The 22,659-nt window shown below is 39.2% G+C and overlaps 1 protein-coding gene and 1 pseudogene across 1 annotated transcript in view; one reads left to right on the top strand and one right to left on the bottom strand.

Moving 5' to 3' along the window:
* The window catches only part of FGF14 (fibroblast growth factor 14), a 583,803-nt gene that overhangs the window by 12,785 nt on the left and 548,359 nt on the right, over positions 1 to 22,659 (top strand). The window lies entirely within an intron of this gene.
* Positions 9,765 to 9,889, bottom strand: LOC126017217 (uncharacterized; annotated as a pseudogene).

Here is a 22,659-nt window from a genome sequence, read left to right as displayed (position 1 = left end):
GGTTTCCTGTGGGAGACTGTTCTTTAGAAAAGAAAGAATGCAAAAATAAGAAGGCAGAAAGACTAGCACAACTATAGCTTTCACCTCCTTGAATAAGCATCTATTTCAGAGCCTGCAGGTCATTTTTGTGCTACTTTGGTGCAACAGGTCTTGTATATCTTAAGTAAAAGAAGGAGGAGGAAGTCAGTTCTCTCCTGTTTCTCCCCAGCATCCTTGTGGGATAGATTGAAAACAATAATCCACTGTCCTCTTCCCTCCTTCGCGATCAAATAGCTTATTTTCATGAAGCTCACACTTTTCATTAATTTATTTATTTCTTTTACTTAGTGAATAAGTGTTCACTCCTTAGGCTGGGAAAGAATATTGCAGCTGGATGCACCTCATCTGGCTCAATATCTAAACCAATCCAAAACCAATCCAAAGTTTGGTTTAGAAAATTAACTTGGAAGTTGCTTTGCTGTGAACCTAAGTGCCGCCATGACAGACTGCAGTTCTAATGTATAAAAAAAAACGAAGCCTAAAAGAACAGGCAGTTCTTGGAACCAGACCCTATGGGGATATTCAAGGAACTGGCTTCCTGGTCAGATATCAGAGGCTAAACAGCAGCTGAGAGAGGGCCACATGACAACCGCACCGAGTCTGCAGCAATGGGCAGATAGTCAGATGACACTGCACCCTGAATCTGGAGATGCCTAATCAGCCCTCGCTGAGTTGACAGCCCTCCATAACCATTTGTCTGAGGCTACATTTGAACTACAATCAATCCTAAACGAACCTTGTATTAAGGACCAATAATTTTAAAAAGGTCAATACTCAGGGGTGGGGATCCCCTGGACTGAGCCCTAAGTGCCCTTTAAATTTGGCATATGAGCCATTCTTGGAGTCCTCATGTCTTAGGAGTTGTTGCACCCCAGCATGCTGAACTAAACTCCCTTGCATTTACACTACTGCCTGTCTCCCTGGTAGTCTTTTTAGTTCTGGACTTAACAATGCCTAGCAGCACTACTGAAGTGACCCAGGCATTGCTGCTGCTCCAGATCTTGAGCAGTTTCTCATCTGCAGGCTTATTGCACTCAGCCACTGGCCTAATTGTTGACTAATTGCTGAGGGTGGTGGGGGTGGATCTTGTGAGTCTCCAAGTCTTAAAAGCAGATTCCAAACAAACAAAAAAGACCACTCCTTATAATTCAGACATACAGAAGTTGATATAAAATTCTGGAAATTGTTTTGGGGCTACACCCAGCAGTGCTCAGAGATTCTGTGCTCATAAATTATTCCTGGTAGGCATAGACCATAAGAATGCGGGGGATGGAACCTGTATCAGCTGAGAGCAAGCCCCCCCACTTCTGGTGGGTGTATTATAGCTCCTGGAAATATTTTTTAATGGGCTTTGGTACCTGTGCAAAATATTGAAATTATTATTATTATTATTGGTTTTTGTGTCATACCCGGCAGCGCTCAGGGGTTACTCCTAGCTCTATGCTCAGAAATCGCCCCTAGCAGGCACAGGGGACCATATGGGATGCCGGTATACTAACCACTGTCCTTCTGCATGAAAGGCAAACGCGTTACCTCCATGCTATCTCTCCGGCCCCAATATTGAAATTATTTAAAAAAATAATTCTATTGCTTATGTATTAGACATACTTTTTCCCATTTTTAAAATAAATATAATTTTTATTTTAATCATAGTGGCTTACATATCATTGACAATAATATTTTATGTAGACATTAACATAAAATCAGGGGAATTCCCATCATCGAATTGCCCTCCCTCCATCTTCGTTCCCGTCCTACCTCCCATATCCTCCTCCCTCACCCCCGGGGCTGCCAGAATAAGTGGTCCCCTCTGTCTCTAGCTTACTATTTAGTGATCATACGTCTGTTTGGTCCTGGTACCCTCCTTTATTTCCCCCTCTATTTGAGAGGCGGAACTAGATAGTTCAAGTTATGTGGTTTTGTTTGAAGAAGAGAAAAGTAATAAACTGGGGAAAAAAATCAAATAAAAAAATGGGCAGAGTCCTTCTGGAGGCTCTCATCCTAGGTTGGAGAGACGAAGGGGAAAAAAGAAGGTGAAACACCACAACAGTACAAAAAGAGGTGTCAAATAAAATATTCAGTGAGCACTCCAACAATAAAGATAAGCGGGCCCGGAGAGATAGCACAGCGGCGTTTGTCTTGCAAGCAGCCGATCCAGGACCAAAGGTGGTTGGTTCGAATCCCGGTGTCCCATATGGTCCCCCGTGCCTGCCAGGAGCTATTTCTGAGCAGACAGCCAGGAGTAACGCCTGAGCACCGCCGGGTGTGGCCCAAAAACCAAAACCAAAACCAAAACCAAAAACAAAAACAAAAAACAAAAAACAATAAAGATAAGCACCACATAAAAGCCATGGTCTTGAGATAAAAAGACATGGCAGAGCACATGAAGGAAGAAAAGAAAAGAAGAAAAAAAATAAATATAAATGGAGATAACAACTTCAATATCCACACCAAAACAAAGAAATCAACAAAGACTAGATAAATAAGAAAAATTGTTTTGTGCTTTTTGCCTTTTCCCCCCCTTTTTTTTCTTCCCTCCTTCACAGGCACAGTAAATATTGAGGTCATTCGAAAAGGAATTCCCTTGGCCTAAGAGATACAGGGTTTCTCCACTCTTGAAGTATATTGTCATGTGATTAAGTATAGACTCCTTTCAGGTTCATTTACTCTCCCCTTGGTGCTTTTGTGGTGTATGGAAGACTTCTGCTCCATCCTGGGTGATAAAATCAGACCTCTGTATCTAGAGATCTCGGTATCTGCACAGGTCAGGGAGTGGAACTTATGATGAAGTCTTTCTTTGTGGTTCTAGAAGTTCTGTTCCCTCAGTGTCATTTTAATCCATCTTCTGTGGTTGGTTGTCTTGGTCTTTGCGCTGATCCTAGGATGGGGTCTGGGATAGCGTCTTTCGTTATGTTTCCAGAAGACCCATTCTGTTGCAATTGTCTCAGACAGACCTCTGGAACTAGAGATCATGGTTGTTGTGCAGTAGACATACTTTTAATGATACTGTTATACAGTTGAAGTAGGGTAAACATTTTGCAAAATCATTGCTTATCTGGTTTTATTTATTTATTTATTTATTTATTTATTTATTTATTTATTTATTTATTTATTTATTTTTGGTTTTTGGGTCACACCCAGCAGTGCTTAGGGGTTACTCCTGGCTCTGTGCTCAGAAATTGCTCCTGGCAGGCTCTGGGGACCATATGGGACGAAATGATGACCTTCTGCATGAAAGGCAAACGCCTTACCTCCATGCTATCTCTCCAGCCCAGGTCTTTTGTTGTTGTTGTTGTTGTTTTTGTTTGTTTTTTTTTGGGGGGGTCACACCTGTTTGATGCTCAGGGGTTACTCCTGGCTAAATGCTCAGAAATTGCCCCTGGTTTGGGGGGACCATATGGGTCGCCGGGGGATCGGAACCGTGGACCTTCCTTGACTAGCGCTTGCAAGGCAGACACCTTACCTGTAGTGCCACCTCTCCGGCCTGGTTTTATTTTTTCTAACTGTATTCTCTTTAAATGTCTTGGGTCTCCAATATACAAGAGAAGGTTGTAGAGGAGGTTTGTGATGCAAATAGCCTTGGCCAGAGAGCTGAGAGAAACACTGTTAAAAGACCCACCCATCTTCCCAAGGCTAGCTCTTCACTCTATTTTCCTGCAAAGCAGTTAGTCCTGTCTGACCTTTCCATTTCTCTGAGAACTGCCATTCTTGTTGAAGCTGTGCCATCAAGAGAAAAAATATCTGTTTATGTGGAAATTACAAAACAACCCTGAGATTTTGAGAAGACAATATGTAACCTTGCACGATAAATATATCTACTTCTATTTAGATAATTAGTATGTGGAAGTTTGGAAGAGATTGAAAACATTCTGTAAAGAGTTGGTCTTTGACCCCTAAGTGCTTACAGTAGAAGTACAGAGAACACTAGGTAGAAGCATGAGTCCAGAACCAAAATTTCATTATAGTGAAATTGTTGTAGGTCCACATGTAGGAAATACGGAAGAAAGAGAAATCGTGGAAGTGTGACTTGAACTGAAAGAGAAATGCAGGTTTTCATGACCACTTGGACAGGCTGCCTGCATCTGAGGTGGTAGGCCAATGGCTTTCAAGCTGTTTTCATCTGTGTACTGACCCTAGACCAGTGCTTGAAGTCACTGGATTAGAGGAGTCATAATTTGGAGTCCAAAACTCTTGCAGAAGAGGAACAGTGGAGGTCAAAGAGGAAGACTAGAGCTGGAGAATCTGTTCAAACAGGGGCATTTGACATGCTCAAGAAATGCTCTGCAGTCAAAAAGTAGGATTGTGGCACTGACTGTAGGAAGAACTTGGGGATAAGGAAACATTTCAGCTAGGTGGAAAGGATTTGGGAGTAAGGTGACATTCCTGCTACATGGTCCTTTACAGCTGGAGAAAGATGAAAGGAGGATTCTGAAGGAAGTTGAAGAATTCTTCTGGGGGAAAGAATTGCTCAGCAGCTGGAAAGGGAGAAATTGAGGGACAATGAGACATGATGGGGTGGGGCCAAATCCTTGGTAAGCTTTGGAGGCTGGAGGAAATCAAAGAAGTGAGGCAAGTTAGGATCACTATGGAAGTTCAGGAGAGGATGATCTCTGTCACTTCAGGGTCAGAAGATTTGCTTCAACTGTGAGCAAGGAAATGACTGGCTGGGCTGCCAGCCCCCTGGCAGACATAGCTCCTATCTGGAAGAGGTCTAGCGCACATCTTTTAAAACTAAGGCCACCATCCACTCCGAGTTCTCTAGTTCTGGTGGCATTTTCCCCCCAGCACCCTCTCCATTGAACTAGACCTCTCTAGGATCCTCTGTTACAGTCTTAATGTACAAAATTGAAGCACCATTTTTTGGGTAACTTTTATGTTTTATAATTGGTAGAAATATTTTGAAATATTATTGTATATTTGGGCGACTCTTCTTGTTTCCTTCCACTTCAGAATTATAAAAACATTAAGAAAGATGATAACAGTTGATGCTTCTAGTAAATAAAGTGATACAGGCACAAACTTCAAAATGGCCTACTAGTCATTTTTGAGTAGTGGCACTGTATGGGTTTCCTTGTTATTACACTATAAAGAATCCCATATTGTGAGCCAGTGAAGAGTGAACTACTTTGAACTAAATTGTCCTTTGAATTTCTCTAACTTGAAGGCCAAACACTGAATTTGTAGAATGCATTGATGGGTGTAGACTTATGGAAGCCCCCACTTGGTTTCTGTTTGCCTCTTGGATGTATATCTTCCTTGACCTGATCCTTTACAGTTTTTCACCCCAGAAAAGAGGAAGGGAGGTTACATGCCAACAGGAATTTGAAAACAGAAAAAATGGTCAAGAGGTAGGATCAAAATAGAAATAATAGAATCAGAATTTTTATTTTTTTTTCAATTTTTAAAATTAAAGAACAGAATATTTCATATCCCTACCAGGTAACTTCATAACTTTTAAGCAGCTTTTGTTAAAATGACTTTTTGGGGATTTGTTTTTGGACTCCACTCAGCAGTACCCAGGGCTTAGTCCTGGCTCTCTCTGCTCACGGATCACTCTTGGTAGGGCTCCGGAGACCATATGAGTCAGAGAGATTGAACTTGGTCTGTTGTGGGCAAAGCAAGAACCCTACCTGCTGTACTATCACTTCATCCCCAGATTTTCATTAAAACTAGTTACTGAGAACTGCAGCAAAGAATATAATGACTAAGTAGGACATTTAAATAGGACTAAATAGGAATTCATCAGGTGGATTCTTGAGACATCTTTGTCTTGTAGCTGTGGATTGAAACAGTAGAACCAGCACTTTAAGCTTCTCTCAACTACCTAAGCCATATCGATGGACAAATTTAGTAGTCAAGAGTTGGTATGTGCAAATATCTGCTGTATTTAAGCCACACACACACACATATATGTTTCAGTGTTGTTTGTTACCATGATTCTTGTAAACTGACAGGTGTTAGATTAATAAAAGCAAGAAATAAAACACTGAAGAAAAAAAATAAGTCAACAGGCCATTCATTATTTATAAGCTCACTGGAATAAGGATAAAAAATTGCTCTAAATTTGTGGTTTTTTGCTTCTTTACAACTAAGTGCCTCCTGGGACTCTGGCCCAGAGACAGGCAGTTGTGGTAGATCAGTGGTTTCACCATCCTAGCTCTATGGATTGTTGTAGCTGAAAACACACCTTAAGTGGCTTCAGTTGCTCCAGTGAACAGCTATGTTATTCACTTTGCAATGGTCCAAGATCTACTATGGGTATTCCATATCACTTTATTCACCTTCCATCTAAAAGAATAAAATTGCTTGTTTCTGTTTCATTTTAGAGGTGAACAAAACCTTATTTTAAAATGGATTTTGTGTGCTCTTTGTTTTTGTTTCTTCTCCTTTTTATTTTTGGGTTTTTGTTTTTGTCTTGGGGACAAAACATCTAGGGTTTCTCAGGGCTTATTTCTGACTCGGGGATCAGTCCTGGTGAGTTCTTCAAGGGATACTATATGGTGCTGAGAACTGAACCCTGGTCAACTGTGTGCATGGCAAGCATTCTGCACCATGTACTCTGTCTCCTGCCCCTACTTATGGTTTTTCTTATCAACTTTATTTGGTAAAGAGAGAAGACCAGGTACCTAACCTCATCAGAAATGATGTTTTAGTTACATTTTAAAAAGTGTGTGCATACTATATATGTGTGTGTGTGTGTTAAGGATATAGTATTAATTTCTGTTGATTAGCTTTATTGGGTTGAGTAATATCATAGACCCATCATTGACGTCTGTGACTTTGTTGCTGGCAGACCAACAAGAAACATGGAGAGCCTTCTGGAGCCCAACTCTGAGTCATGGTCAATAATATTTCATGTCTGATACAGGCTTATAAATAATCATCTCTGCTTACTAGTTATCACTTCTTTTTTTTTTTTGTTTCTCAAGAAATAGTACCAGAAATGCTGTAACATTGGAACAATAGCCTTGGATATATTTTAATTATATAAAGAAATCAATAATTGACCAACACGAGTACTTTATTGTCAGTGACAGATTACTCACGGTTGTCATTGAGGATGAGTGTTGAGGGCATCCAGGCTGAAAACTGCTATTTTCCATTTTAATGTTTGAGGGATTGATCTCCTTAAAGGAAAATAAAACGATTACAATTTTTTGGATCGCATTGAGGCATGAAATTCTGTTTCAGGATGTTGATTCAATACCCAGCACTACTGAATTTATAAAATTTATAAAATCGCACGGAAAGTGGCATGTTGGGCCACATGGATGATATGTGGAGACAGGAACTTGATCTTTTTCAGTTGGAATGTTGGGTAAAGGTCCAATGGTTGTGGTGGATGGACAGTGTTGATAGAGATAGCTTGAATTAAGATAAAGATAAAATAAAGATAGAGGAACTAGGTTCCCTTTACTCTGTCTCTCTCTGGTACTTTCTTTTTCCTTTGCCATAGCCTGTCCTCTCACAAACTGGGGTTGGATTTAGGCTGAATTGTGCCAAACAGAATGAGAAATTAGTGACTGAACATTGATAGCATTTTATGTCAAGTTGGGCACTTCTTTGTTTTGCTTCTTTTTTGGGGGACACATCCAGTGGTGCTTAAGGGTCACTACTCTTGGCAGTGCTCAGGAGACCATATATGGTGCTGGGGATTGAATTCAGGTCAGTCGTGTGCAAGTCAAGTCCCCTAACTGTTGTACTATCACTATGACCTAAGTTGGATCTTTTTAAGTTATATTTTTTAAAGTTTTATCTATCATCTATCTATCTATCTATCTATCTATCTATCTATCTATCTATCTATCTATCTATCTATCTATCTATCTATCTATCTATCTATCTATCTATCTATCATCTATATCTATCTATCAGTTTTTCAGCCACACCTGGTGATGCTCAGGGGTTACTCCCGGCTAAGCACTCAGAAATCGCTCCTGTCTTGGGGGTCCATCAGGAATGCTGGGGGATCAAACCGTGGTCTGTCCTAGGCTAGCATGCGCAAAGCAGATGCCTTATAAAGTTACATTTTGTAAGTTAAAATGCACAATGAAGATAGAAATGGACTATGACTAGAAATTGGTTTAATTGTTAGGTTGAATGGTAATGCCCTTCGTTTCTTTCTGAAATTTTTCTTTTAAAAATGTCTCCTTGGCTATAACAGACATATTTATTTGATTAAAAATAGTTAAAAATATATTATAAAATATTGTACAGTACTTTGTGATAGTTACAAGATATTCTTAAAACTCAGTAGTGAGATATCTATAACTTTTTAAAACTAGTTTTATTGAGATAATTTGCATAGCACAAAAGTTTTTGTTAAGTCTTCTGTGAAACCATCATTCCTATCTAATTTTCAGACCCTCTACCTATTAGAATTCCTCTTTCATTCCCACCTCTCCCTTGAGTCTGGCAATGATAATATCTCTGTGGAGTTCCTTATTCTGAATATTATGTAGAAATCATATGATTTGTACACAAATCATATATTTCATTTGTATAAATCAAATAGCATAATATGTGGTTTCCTTTGCTATGTGTAACATTTTCAGGGTTCATGCACTTGGTAGCTTGCACCAGTCAGCACTTCAATCTATTAAGTTTTCCAACAGTATTCCACATTATTTGCATACACCGCATTTTATCTATCCATTGTTCCTTCGGCAGATAGTTGAATTGTTTCCACTCGGTGCTTCTACAGAGGATGCTATATTGTTGCATATAATTTTAATGGGCTTGCATTTTAATTTTCTTGGGCATATACAAAATAGTAAAATTGCCAGATGCATGATAATTCATGTTTAACATTTTGGAGAGGCACAAAACAGTTTAGTAAGGCTCTGCATTATATTTTCTCCAGCAATACACCTGGGGTGTATTGCTTCTCCACATGCTTGCTAGCACTTGTCTGTCATTTTTACTCCAGTTATTTTAGTGGTGTGAAGTAATGTGTCACTGTTGTTTTTATTTTTTATTTCTCCATGGAATATCTATTCAGGTGTCTGCAGTTTTTTCTTGGAAGAAACGCCTATTTAAGTCAGTTGTCAATTCAAAATTGACTTATTTTTCTTTTTATTTGAGTTGTAAAAGTTGATAAAACCTTCCAAATACATGTTTTTATCAGATGATTGATTTATTGATATTTTCTTTATTGTGTGGGCTGTTTTTTCGTTACCTCCCAACTGTTTTTGATGGTTTCATTTAAGCACACAGTTTTAAATTTTAATAAAGTTCAATTTATTAAAAAGTTTATGGTCCATACTAAGTAGTGCTCAAAGCTTACTTCTAGTTTGGTACTCAGAGGTCATTTTTGATAATGCTCAGGGGACCACCCCTAGTTCTGGATAGCAAATCCTAGTCATCCACGTACAGAGGAGTACCAGTATCTCCCTGGCTCTATTTTAAAATTTTATCGTTTATGTTTTGGGTATTAAAGCCAAGAAACCATTTTATAACTGAATATTGTTAATATTGGATTCTAAATTTTTGGTTGGGAGTTTTAGCTGTAACCCTCACATTTAGGTCTCTGGTCCATTATTTAAAAGGTGATTTGAATTACACCCAGTATTATTCAGAACTGGCTCTGTTCTCAGGGATAAATCCTGGTTTGGGATCTTATGCCATACTGGGGATGGATCCAGAGCCAGCCACACAAAAGGCAAATACTTTAACCCCCTGTACTATCTCTCTGTCCCCTGTTATCCACTTAAAATTTTTTTTTTACTTAGAACCAGTATTTTTAAGACCAGACTAGGTAAAGAATTAGGTCTGGCGACACATACTTGGTCTCATAGCAGTGTTTAGCCTGCCCTGATTACAAAAATCAGAACAGTGAGACTAATCCCAGTTTGAATTAAGTTTTGTCTGATGAGATGTATCCTCAGTTCATTTTTTGTAGATGAAGATTTAACTATCCAGTATACTTGTTGAAAATGTCACAAGACTTAAAAACCTCATGTTAAATTGCTATATAATTAAAGACCTTTTCATTAACTCCATTCATTTGTTTTTAACCAAAGAACAATCTAAAACTGTTTTGTATTTTAAAGAAATAAATCATATGTCAAGTAACTATACTGGAGATATTCAAAACATTTTCTACACTGTTATTAAAGGCAGCTTTACATGAACATAATTCTAATGCTAGTAGAGATACCAATAATATTTTATTAACTGTGTAGTACTTTGATTACATTTAAACTCACATTAAAAAACTTAATACCCTAGTAAAAATAAAACATTAACTTGTGTAACTTTGTAGGTATGCAAAGTAGATGATTTTTTTACATTTTTGTAGTTTTATTTATTTATTTTTGGTGTTTGAATCATCATACTTGGTAATACTCAGCTATGCACTCAGAGATCATTCCTGGTGGGCTTTACGGGACCATATTTAGTGCCAGAATTGAACCTGGGTTCCCTGAATGTAAGACAAGCACTTACCCATTGTACTTACTGTCTCTCTGGTCCTCTATATTTACATTTAACATATGTCTAATTTGCTTTAATATTAATTCAGTGGGAATTAGAGAAATCATTATTAGAGAGGATATTCTTCTTTTAATGATATTTTATTTACTTCTCAAATAACTCATGCAAAACATTAAATATTTCTTGATGTGAATATCCTGTGAAAGGAACAGACATGAGCTTGAATTCTGAAGGTGGGAATAAATCCCTACACCAGAAAAGATGTGTGTTCTTTTTCTTCTTTAATTCTTCTCTGCATTTGAAGATTTGGCTGCTAGAGGTAGTTTTGCGCAGAGTGGGTCCTGATTTGGATTGAACTTTCAAATGAAAGCAGGTTGTCCAGATGTGAGATCATTTTTTCCCTCATGTTCTGCGTCATCTTCTTTGTCTCCTATTCCAATGTGTATATTTAAGGGCTGCAATCTTGATTTGATTCTGTGCTAGGAAATGAAGAGAAGGGCCATGCACTTATTCTGCTTGAACTCAAGTGTTAGATTTAGAGCAGTGCTGATCTTCTTTCTCTTGAAGCTGTTGTTTCTGTGGTACTGAGAGAAAGGTGACTCACAGGCATGAAGAGGATTGTCAAAGTCCAGCTGTCTTTCCATCCCAAACTATTGAGCTGCTTTTGTTAGCAAACATGAGCTTTTCCTTCTTGGGTACCTGTGTTGTTTGGAGACATAAAATCCCTAAAAATATCCAATTTTCTTGCCAGAGAACAGTCCTATGATATAAGATGGTTTTTGCTTCACCTTTCTAACTTTTTCTTTTGGTTTCCCCAAACTTTAGGATTAGTTATTAACATCAGCATGTTTGCATGACTGGTATTCGTTATACCTTCACTATGTGTATACTTGAAATCTAGAAACCTATAGTAATATTTTCTTATTTAATTCTCAGGTGTGTGTGTATGTGTGTGTGCAGACAGGGTGCACACTTACACACATATAATCATATCACCTAGGAATACGGGTGATCTAAAAACAAACCAGACATTTGATTTTTATCTTTCTTTGTTGGGGTGAATTTTGAAACATTAACTCTGCGGTGCTCAGGGCTCACTCCTGGCTCTGCATACAGGCATCACTCCTGGCGGTACTCAGGGGACCATCGATGGTGCCAGGGATCAAACCCAGCTCACCATTATACTACCTGTCACCTAATGTGTTTACTTAATAAACGTGCTTAGACTAAGTGAAATTTCCCAAGAAACAAGAGTGTTGTTTTATGCCCCATAGAGATCTCCACCCTAAATTTGATCCCTGACACTACATTTGATTGCCACAGCCCCACCAGGAGTGATCCCTGAGCCAGGACTACGTCTTGAGCACTACTGGGTATTGCCCCAAAATCAAAACAAATACATAAAAGATAGAGCAATAGCACAGAGCAATAGCACAGTGAGTAGGGCACTTGCCTTGATTTGGCTGACCAGAGTTCAATCCCGGCATCTCATATGGTTTCCCAAGCACCACCAGGAGTGATTCTTGAGCGCAGAGCCAGGAGTAACAACTGAGCATCATCAGGTGTGACCCACCCCTAAAAACTTCAAATAAAAGATAGTACATAGGGCCTGCAGAGTGCTATGAAGCATGGGAGGACTGAGTTTGATCTCCAACACTGCATGGTCCTTGACATTGCTGGGTAGATCCCAGTGATTGGAGCACTGCTGGGTCTAAGGAGCAGCAATCTCAGGATGGAAACATTGAACCACCTGTTTCTACTGTCAAGCCAAATACTGCTAGGATTAGCCCCCCAGGCCTCTATGCATGGCTAAGGAGCCCCCTACCACATTATAGAAGTAACTAGACATTTCTAAGCACTTTGAAATCTATTGGTTCTTTCCTTCTTTCCCATCTTTCCATTTTCTTGTCAGGAACAATGTTCATTTTTTTTCTATCATGTCTGGTAGTTGATCCATGCTAAATAAAAAATATTATGATAGATCTTTTACTTGCAGCTAATGCTATTTGGTACACAAAGAAATAACTTTTCTTCAGTGTCTATAAAAATTGAAGGAAGACAGATGGAGATGCCGGTTAGGAAATATTCCCCTGTCTTCCTTCATGCTTTATGGCCTGACCAGACCTTTTCTCATAGGTCTTCCAAGCCTCCAGGAGATGGAACATTTTGTTTTTTCCTTAGTGGGGCAGCTTGCAAACGGTTCTGAAATGTGTGTATTGTTCCTGAGCTAAGGAATGTTAAATACTTGTGCTGGAATATTACTGTCTTTTCTTTTCCTGACAAATTGGTTAAGTTGGCTTTCTCTTCTGGATATCAAAATTAATCCTTCAATTCATCTTCAAAGCATCTCTAATGTGCACCTTGAATTTGAACTTTGTCTTTCTTATTCTCTCCCATCACTGCTTCTATCTAACCGTGATTACCTTGGACACTTGGAAGAGCCTGTTCCTGTTGTTCCCAATCCTGCTGCTTGTCCTAGTTCCGAAGGAAAGAGGCACATTGGAAAGCAGCAGTTTCTTTCACTGTCCTGCAATCGAAGAGTGTCATTGCATGCGTCTTTGACTTCTGTGGCTTTAACATTCTCGGTTTTCTGCTTGGAACTTTCTATTTTGCTACCATGTCTTTATTGCTTTTCATTATTCCCCCACTGTTGCGTCTCAGTCTGAGTTTTACCTGTATGGACGCTTTGACTCACACCTGAACACCATTTGTGGCCAGTCCCACACATTTTTATCCTATTTGTGAATATTGTAGTTTCTTTGTTTTGTTCTTATGTGACAAGTTTGGACTCTGTCATATATTTTTTTCTTCTAAGAAAAAGAAGATCTTGTTAATATTTCAAAGTTTTGCTTGAATATGCTTTGTAATTTCTTATTTTTGTACTTAAGTGGTGTGGCCACCTGGCAATGTTCAGGGACAGGCCTGGGGTGGTTCTCAGTAGTGACCCCTGGTGGTACTTGTGTGAACCGTAGTGATGCTGAGGCTCAAATTGGAGCTGACCGCATGAAAGGCAAGTATTAACTCTCCATTTGCAATTTGCCTTTTTTTTTTTTAAAGGGCTTTATGGAAAACACACTGCTGTATAAATGAGAAGTCTATCTTGGGCAGAGAGAGAGAGACTGACAAAGACAGAGACAGACAGAGATATAGAGACAGAGACAGACAGAGCGACAGAGCAAGACAGAGAGAGAGACAGAGGCACACACACACACACACACACACTCACTCACACACACACACACACACACACACACACACACAGACTGGACTTTGACATACCCTTCCCCTTTCTCTCCAGCATCCAGACAGGCTGGCACTGTTTCCAACACCTGGCACCTTTGCGCTTTTGTACTTGGAAGCGACAGCAAAGAATACAGTTAGGACTTGGCTTTTCTTTTGATTACAATACAAAAATTCTTGGAAGAGAGAACACTTCAAGAGGCTGAAAAAATATACCTTAGACCTCATAAGTGAAGAGACTTGATACAGAATGCAAAATCAATTACTCAGTTTCCTATTGAATATTCAACCTGATACCTGCATAGTATGAGTTTCATTTAATGTTACTCTGTGCTTCCTTTGATATTAGTTCATTTTATTTGTTAGAAATTATAAATGAGTAGAACCCCTCCCTCTTTACCCTCAGGATGGGCTGTGGGTGAGGAAAACATTTCTGGAGGAGATAGGATATTTCTCTACTATAAACAGTCTCTTGATCTATATAAAGTCATATATAGTTATCAATTGTGGTCAATGACAGAAAACTTAGAAACAAATGATGAGGTGTAGAGAAAAGAAGGAAAAGGGAGGGGGGGCAGGGGCGTACAGCCTCAATTTGGCTGTTTATAAACATCAATCTTTCGTAAAATAATCAGCCCGGGCAGGTTTTTTTTTTTTTTTTTTTTTTTTTTTCCACAGCAGAATCAGTGGCTTAGTCCTTAAACATTTGAATGTCCACAGGAGAAATGGAGGCTTGTTCTTTTGGTTATGAGTTTGAGTTTATGTCCACAGATTTTCATCTAGTGTTGATCTTTTCAAGGAGTAAAATTGAAAGAAATAAAAGAGGTCAGAGGACTTACGTTGATATTTTAGTTACTGTACTGAGGGTGGGTTTTATAAGACTAAAAGAGTGGATTATCTTGTCTGCAAAAGCACTAAGGAGACTGTTTTTCATTGCTGGGAATGGGAAGACCCCTCACAACAATAAAGAGTGAAATTCTGCTTCTGATTGTAACATCTCAGAGAAGCAGTTTAATCTACTGAACAGATTCAGCACTTCATTTTCAAGGTAGGTTTTTCTAGGCCGAATTTAATTGGCTTTTTTTTTTTTTTAATGATAAGACCTTGCTTTGTTTCACCTATCCTTCTCATGAAAGAGTTACAATCTGGAGCTTGATTCTCAGGTACTTAGCACACTCCAAAGTTTCACACTTTCAGAGACAGCAGCATTTGCTTCACAATCCTGTCACCTGTGTGATCACAGTGGGGGATTTGTACCTTGGGCGAGAAGTGGGAAAGAAGAGAGCAACTTTCTGTGGGTTCGCAGTAAGCACATGCCCTGCCCACCATCTCTTTCTCCTGTTAAAGATGAACTGAGGCCCCAGGGGGATAATGGTTCTGTTCATTCAGGGATTACTGCAGCAGAGTTATCACTTGATCAGCCAATGACCCCTCCATCACTTGAGTTCTTGGTCCAAGCTAGTTGAAATTATTGTACAGATGTTATGGATTGTTTCTCATAGTCCTCCTCTCACTAACTCTTCCCCTCTCTATGGATTTGCTGCATTTCTCTTCCCTTCTAAACTCAGGTTTGTAGACATGTAAATTGTCTGAAATAGAATCAAACAAATCACATTTATTAATGGACATAATTTCATATTGCAAATGTTCTTTATAAAACAAGTATAATTCACTTGCAAGCTTTATTTTTAGAAAGGTGTTTCAAATAATTGGCAATTTGATTAGATTGCATCAACTTCCACCATAGTTCAAGTCATTTAAACATTTTTTTTTACATGAGTGCCAAAGCAATAGCACAGCAAGGAGTATGTTTGCCTTGCACATGGCCAATCTGGGTTTAGTCCCTAACATCCCATCTGGTCCTACCAGGAGTAATTTCTAAGCACAGAGCCAGGAGTATTCTCTGAGTACAGCTGGGCATGACTCAAAAACAAAACAAATTTTTTTAACATGAGTTCTTCAGTGGAAAAAAATACATGCTGGAAAGAGTTGGTTTGATTTTGTACAACAAAATTTACATAGGCAAGTATCCAGGGAAGCAAGAGTCTGATATCTGTTTATTGACAGACATAAAATCCGACCTAGAGTATTTTAATTTATGTTGCTATTTGCCCTCCTAATAAAATAAGTGAGTTGTGGACTTCTGTGCTGATAAGAATGTATGTTTATCCTGAACTGCTTTTTTTTCTATTGGGTATAAAATCTCTGAAAGGAGCCATTGTGCACTTTGACCTCAAGCAGACTTAATTGGCATTAATGATCATGGGAAGTGGAAGCCTCATGCCCCAATCCTAAAGGATTGGGGAGATGTGGGTCTGAAAGCAATACTGACACAGGAAATAATCCAGACACAGTTAGGAAGATAAAACAGGTTCAGGAACTTCCACCACAAGCTATCTGCTAGCAGGCAAATATGCCAGCAGAAGCCTAGCTGTGGAAAAGAAACCAAAAGCAGCTTCTCCCTGCGACTGGGGGTCTTTATTGGGAAGGAAAGGATGCTATGGTGCAGAAAAGGTATGATAAGGGACCAATCCAAAAGGAGCTTCAATTCAAAGGTACTTCCAGGTGAATGGGTTACAAGCACCAGCAAAGAAGAATTATCCTGAATAGAATGAAAATTCGATTATTCCAACAATCATGTGGGGAGCTCTGCTGGTGGATGCTGGCAGCTCTGCTGTTGGTTGCTGGCTGCTCTGCTGTTTTTGATCCCAGAGAGATTTTTAGCATCTCCACAGCCAAACCTATGGAAGAAGTACCACATACTGTGGTCTTAGGAAGTAGCACAACAAGATGGAGGAGCCTTATAGTCAGGAAATGCAACTTCTAGGGAGAATATGCAAAGGTACCATGGCTACAAGGGTCAACACTCCAGTGAACATCATGGCCAAATGTGCTGGCACTTCCAGTCCGATGGGCAATTCTTGAAGAGCACTATACTGTGGGCCACAGAGCCAGGCATGTGAGTGAGCTCCCATTACCCCAACACCCAGTACAAAAAGGAGGGAATGAGAATAGCACCCCTTATCTCTTCTGTTGGTTGTTGATACTTGACCCACTGAACTGGATAGTGCAATGATAGGCCTGAGTGTGCTGGGCTGTTAAGGTCATGTGCCCCTGGAGGCCACTAGAGCCACCTGGAGGTGCTTGGGGACCCCTTGGTTGTGCTTAGGGGAACCATGTGGGGAGCAAACCAAGGTCCTTGTGTGCAAAGTGTGATCCTGAGACCCCCGTCAGTTATTTTTCCAGCACTTCCCTTAATCTTGTGTACTGCCATGGTGCCTATGAAATTGTGAGTTCTGGGTCCGGAGAGAGATAGCACAGCAGCGTTTGCCTTGCAAGCAGCCGATCCAGAACCAAAGGTGGTTGGTTCGAATCCCGGTGTCCCATATGGTCCCCCGTGCCTGCCAGGAGCTATTTCTGAGCAGACAGCCAGGAGTAACCCCTGAGCAAGGCTGGGTGTGGCCCAAAAACAAAAACAAAAAAAAAAAAAAAAAAAAAGAAAAAAGAAAAGGAATTGTGTTTTCTAATGATATCAGAGACTAACTTTATTGAATGTTCAATACTTAAGGAAGATTTCTGACAGGAAGCAGATGCCTTCTAGGTATCTAGGAATCAAATGGAGAAGGTCATTCAATAGAAATGGGGCTTCAAGGCATCAGTAGGACTTAGGGTGGCAGGATACTCCTGGTGACAACTCATTTTAATATGCAGATAGACTCAGAAAAAAAAATTACTGCAACAAGGTAGTCCTAATGTGGACTTCAAAGACCCTTGAGAACAGTTTCAGAGCATGGGCCAGATTACCAATCTGACTTAAACTTCAGGACCAGTTGAATTGAAATGTCATGGTCCTAACCCTTCACCCTTGAGTCCTTTCTATAATAGTTCGTTCTTCTTTTTTTTTTTGGTGGTGATTGGGGGAGGGCACACACCCGGCAGTGCCCAGAGCTTATTCCTAACTCTGCACTCAGGATGATTCCTGGCAGTGCTCAGATGGGGTATAGGGAACCAAACCTGGGTTGGTTGCGTCCAAGGCAAATGCTTTACCTACTCTATTACTGCTCTGCTGCCTATAGCCAGTGTAGGCCACTGATCAAGGACTTCAAGAACCTTGTAAACCTCAGGGTTTATAGCTCACCTCAGTCCAATTGTATCAGAATCTCCAGAAGTGAGATTGTGGCACTTCTCTCTCTCTCTCTCTCTCTCTCTCTCTCTCTCTTTCTCACACACACACACACACACACACACACACACACACACACACACACACACACAGGGGCTATTAGACCACACCCATCAGTGCTCAGCTCTTACTCTTGGCTCTTTGCTCAAGGACCACTTCACTTTTAGTGGTGCTCAGGGCCCATTGGCAGTGTTGGATATCCTAGTTCAGGTCAAGCATTTTATTCACAGTACTGTCTCTTGAGTCAATAAATCTGTATTTTTTTAACATTATTTATTTATTTATTGATTGACTGATTGGCTTTTGGGCCACACCCAGTGGTGCTCAGGGATTTTTTTTCTGGCTCTGCACTCAGAAATCACCCCTAGCAGGCTGGGGGTTCATATAGGATGCCAGGAATTGAACTAGGTCCTTTGCAGATCGGCCACATGCAAGGTAAATGCCCTACCACTGTGCTATCTCTCCGGCTCCCAGAATCTGTACTTTTTAAATTTCTCGGGCAACTTGAGGTGAGGAGCCATTTTTTACCCCAATGTTTTTCCAGTCTGATCAAACTCTTCTGGAAGTGAGCACTTTGGTACCAAACTTAGCTTCGTGTTTATGCCATTTATTCAAATTTTGACTTAATTATAAGAATGTTTAAATAGTATATTATTTAAATTACCTAACAAATCAAGTTCAGCAATTTGATATTAAGCTGTTGATAAACAACACTGAAGAGAGAGTGACGTTCCGATTTGAACTATCTTCTTTGAAGTGATCTTGCAGCATTCTTGAACGATTTCCAAAATGTTGATGATAGAAATCACTTCATTCATTTTCAGCATCTAATGTATAGTGTCATCAGGTTCGTTGGTGTGACATAGATGCAAATTTACTCTTAGAGTATGATGATTATTTAATTTTCTAATGCCTAGGAAATCAGAGAGCGGGCAGATTCTTTTTGATGTTACTTCACTGATTGAACCAACACTTAATAATTATAATGTTAAATTTAGGTAGGCCTTTTTGGAAGTGTGCTAGCTTCTTTGGACCATTGTGTGCTATCTAGAAAACTTCCATGCTGGAAAAACTTAGTGGGAAGGTAATGATGTGTTTTTGTAAAGTGTTTCATTTTAGAGAGACTTTATGTGATTGCAAACATAAATGCACACACTTTTAGGGTCCTGCGACCATCTATTTCTGTGTCAGCTCTATTCGTTACTCCTTGAATGGAATCTGGGAATGAAAAGTTCATCTGAAATGCTATTATCCAATATTGAAGTAGTTGTGGAGTCAGACAAACCTGGCTTGAGGCTCATATCCAGCTCTTATTGAGAGAGCTGAGGAAATTTATGAACGAATATAATCATCAGTTTCTTTGGAAAGCTTGGAAAAGGATACCTATCTTTTAGGCATATTGTAAAGATTAATAGTAATGCAGATAAAATAAATCTTAAATAACCTTCTGGTAAAAGGAAATGCTGATTGACTTTTTTATTTTTATTTATTTATTTTTTTGGTTTTTGGGCCATATCCAGTGATGCTCAGGGGTTACTCCTAACTATGCACTCAGAAATTGCTCCTGGCTCGGGGGACCATATGGAATGCCGGAGGATCAAACCGGCGTCTGTCTTAGGTCAGCTGCATGCAAGCAAAAGCCCTACTGCTGAGCCCCTGCTCCAGCCCCTGGTTGACTTTTTAATATTTTACTGAAACATTCCAATGTAAAATATTAATATGGAAAATATGTATTTGAAGTTCACAAATGATTGACTTTGGAGATAAAAATATACCTAATATTACTGAAATCAAGAACAGAACATCTATTATCTCCTGAATCTCTCCCTTTTCTCTATCATTATTATGACTAGTGTTAATTAGTACTAAAGGGAGAAACCCTGTTTCTCTTAGGCCAAAGGAATTCCTTTTCGAATGACCCCAATACTTTGCCTGTGCAGGAGGGAAGAAAAAAGAAAACAAAAAGCCAAAAAGCACAAATTTTTATTTATTTATCTAGTTGTTTTGGTGTGGTTATTGAAATTGTTGTCTCCATTTATATTTATTTTTTTCTTCTTTTCTTTTCTTTTTTTTTTGTTTTTTTTTTTTTTTGTTTGTTTTTTTGGGCCACACCTGTTTGATGCTCAGGGGTTACTCCTGACTATGTGCTCAGAAATCGCCCCTGGCTTGGGGGGACCATATGGGACACTGGGGGATCGAACCGCGGTCTCGGTCCTTCCTTGGCTAGCGCTTGCAAGGCAGACACCTTACCTCTAGCGCCACCTTCCCGGCCCCTTCTTTTCTTTCTTTATGTGCTCTGCCATGTTTTTTATCTCAAGACCATGGCCTTTATGTGGTGCTTATCTTTATTGTTGGAGTGTTCACTGGATGTTTTATTTGGCACTTCTTTATGTACTGTTGTGGTGTTCCACCTTCTTTATCCCCTTTGTCTCTCAAAAATAGGATGAGAGCTTCCAGAAGGACTCTGCCCATTTTCGGTGTATCTGATTTTTTCCCCAGTTTATTACTTTTCTCTTCTTCAAACAAAACCGCATAACTTGAACTATCTAGTCCCGCCTCCCAATTAGAGCGGGAAATAAGGGAGGTACCAAGACCAAACAGGTGTAGGACCACTAAGTAGTAAGTTAGGCACAGAGGGGACCACTTATTCTGGCAGCCCCAAGGGTGAGGGAGGAGGATATGGACCGTAGGATGGAATGGAGGGGGAGGGAGGACAATTCGGTGATGGGAATTCCCCTGATTTTATGTTAATATGTACCTAAAATATTATTGTCAATGATATGTAGGCCACTATGATTAAAATAAAAATTATATTAAAAAAAGAACACTTAAAATGACCTCTACCCTCTTAAAAAATTTTAAAGTATATGATATAGCTCTATTCATTATGGTGTATAAAACTTTTCCAGATTACTTATTCCAAAGAGCTATATTCTTTTACCATTTGGCTTTCATTGACTTTGCACATAATTTTCTCTCCCATCATCCATGAAAGTCTCGTTTTCCTCCCTTCAACTATGAGTTTGGATATGATTTTAGAGTTTATCTTGAAGTGTGATCTTATAGTACTTGTGTTTATGTCTCTGGCTTATTTCATTTAGAAAAGAACTCCTCCTGATCTACTCCTCTTGTCAGAAACTTCAGTGATTATTTCTTTGTGAAGGTGGAATAATGTCCCATTTTGTTGATATACCACATTTTATTTTTTAATCTATTCATTGATGGAAATATGTTTTTCTTATCGTTTGGCTCTAGTAAACAAAGCACTTAACATAGGAGTTAATGTGTTTTTCAGTATCTCACTTTCTGTTTCATTAGATTAATATTTAGGAATAAGATTGCTAGACTACATTTATTACTACAAATTACTACATTGTAATTATATGAAAAAAATTAAGGGGTTCATACCCAGAGGTGCTCAGGGATTACTCTTAGCTCTGTACACAGGGCTAAATTCTGGTGGAATTGGGGAACTCTAAGTGGTGTCAGGTATTAAACCCAAGTGGGCAAGTGCTCTTCCTGTTAAACTGTCATTCCAGCTTCTATTTTTTGAAAATTTTGAAGATCCTCCATATTCTTTTTCATAGGGACAATTTCAATTTATATATTCTGCATGGCTTATTTTTCTCCGCAACTTTATTAAATGCTATTATCTTACTTTCCCTTTTTAGAAAATATTAGCCACCCGATAGAAGATAGTAGTTCTTGTGGTCTTAGTTGGCATTACTCAGATGAGCACTGTTTCATATACCTGTTGGAATTTAGTATATCCAAGAGTATTACTGGCCAGATTGTTATAATTAGAAAATGGTACCTGGGGCTGGAGTGGTGGCGCAAGCAGTAGGACATTTGCCTTGCATGTGCTGACCTAGGATGGACCATGGTTCGATCCCCTAATGTCTTGGTTCCTCAAGCCAGAAGCAATTTCTGAGTGCATAGCCAGGAGTAACCCCTGAGCGTCACTGGGTGTGGCCCCAAAAATAAAAAAACAACAGAAAATGATATCTTTTAAGACAGTAGCAGGACAAAAAACTGAGGCTAGTTCTGTATTGATCATCTTTGTTCTCCACTATAAAAAAACTAATCTAGGACATAATCTTAGACTGTACCTTTACAAACTGTGACACTTTCCTTCTGAGCTTGTAACCTGGGATAAGAATCCTCTCAGGCCACATAGGAAAGGGCTGAAGTCCTTAGATTCAGGAAAATCATCCCTTATTGGTGGTCAGCTGTGTAAGACCTTCTTAGCCTGAAGTTATTGCTAATCCTTTTGTGCGCTTCATGTAGAGTTGCCAGATGAAATTAAGACACATTTAAATTTTAATTTCAGAAAAGTCAGTTTTTATTTTCTTAGTATCAGCATGCACAAATATTGCACAGGGTTTGTTTATACTAAAAACTATTCATTATTTAACTGAAACTCAAATTTATCTTTATCTTAAAGGTTTCTCTCTCTCTCTCTCTCTCTTTTAAAATATGGCACCATGACTGCATGCTACTTAAGAAATGTGTGGGCTAAATGTTAGACAGGTTTGATCATAAAATGGTCACACTATTGACTGAAGTATAGATAAGTATGCCTAGATAAGTTAGAGGGCTAAGTTCTAGCATTAAAATGGCTTGATTTATTGGAACTTTTTTTTGTTTTGTTTTGTTTTTTTTTTTGTTTTTTTTTGTTTTTTTTTTGTTTTTTTTTTGGGGGGGGGCCACACCCGTTTGATGCTCAGGGGTTACTCCTGGCTATGCGCTCAGAAGTCGCTCCT

The sequence above is a fragment of the Suncus etruscus genome, chromosome 8 (genome assembly GCF_024139225.1).
Source record: "Suncus etruscus isolate mSunEtr1 chromosome 8, mSunEtr1.pri.cur, whole genome shotgun sequence".
NCBI classification, from domain to species: Eukaryota; Metazoa; Chordata; class Mammalia; order Eulipotyphla; family Soricidae; genus Suncus; species Suncus etruscus.
The sequence above is the reverse complement of the archived record's forward strand: the minus strand, read 5'-3'. Positions and strand labels throughout refer to the sequence as shown.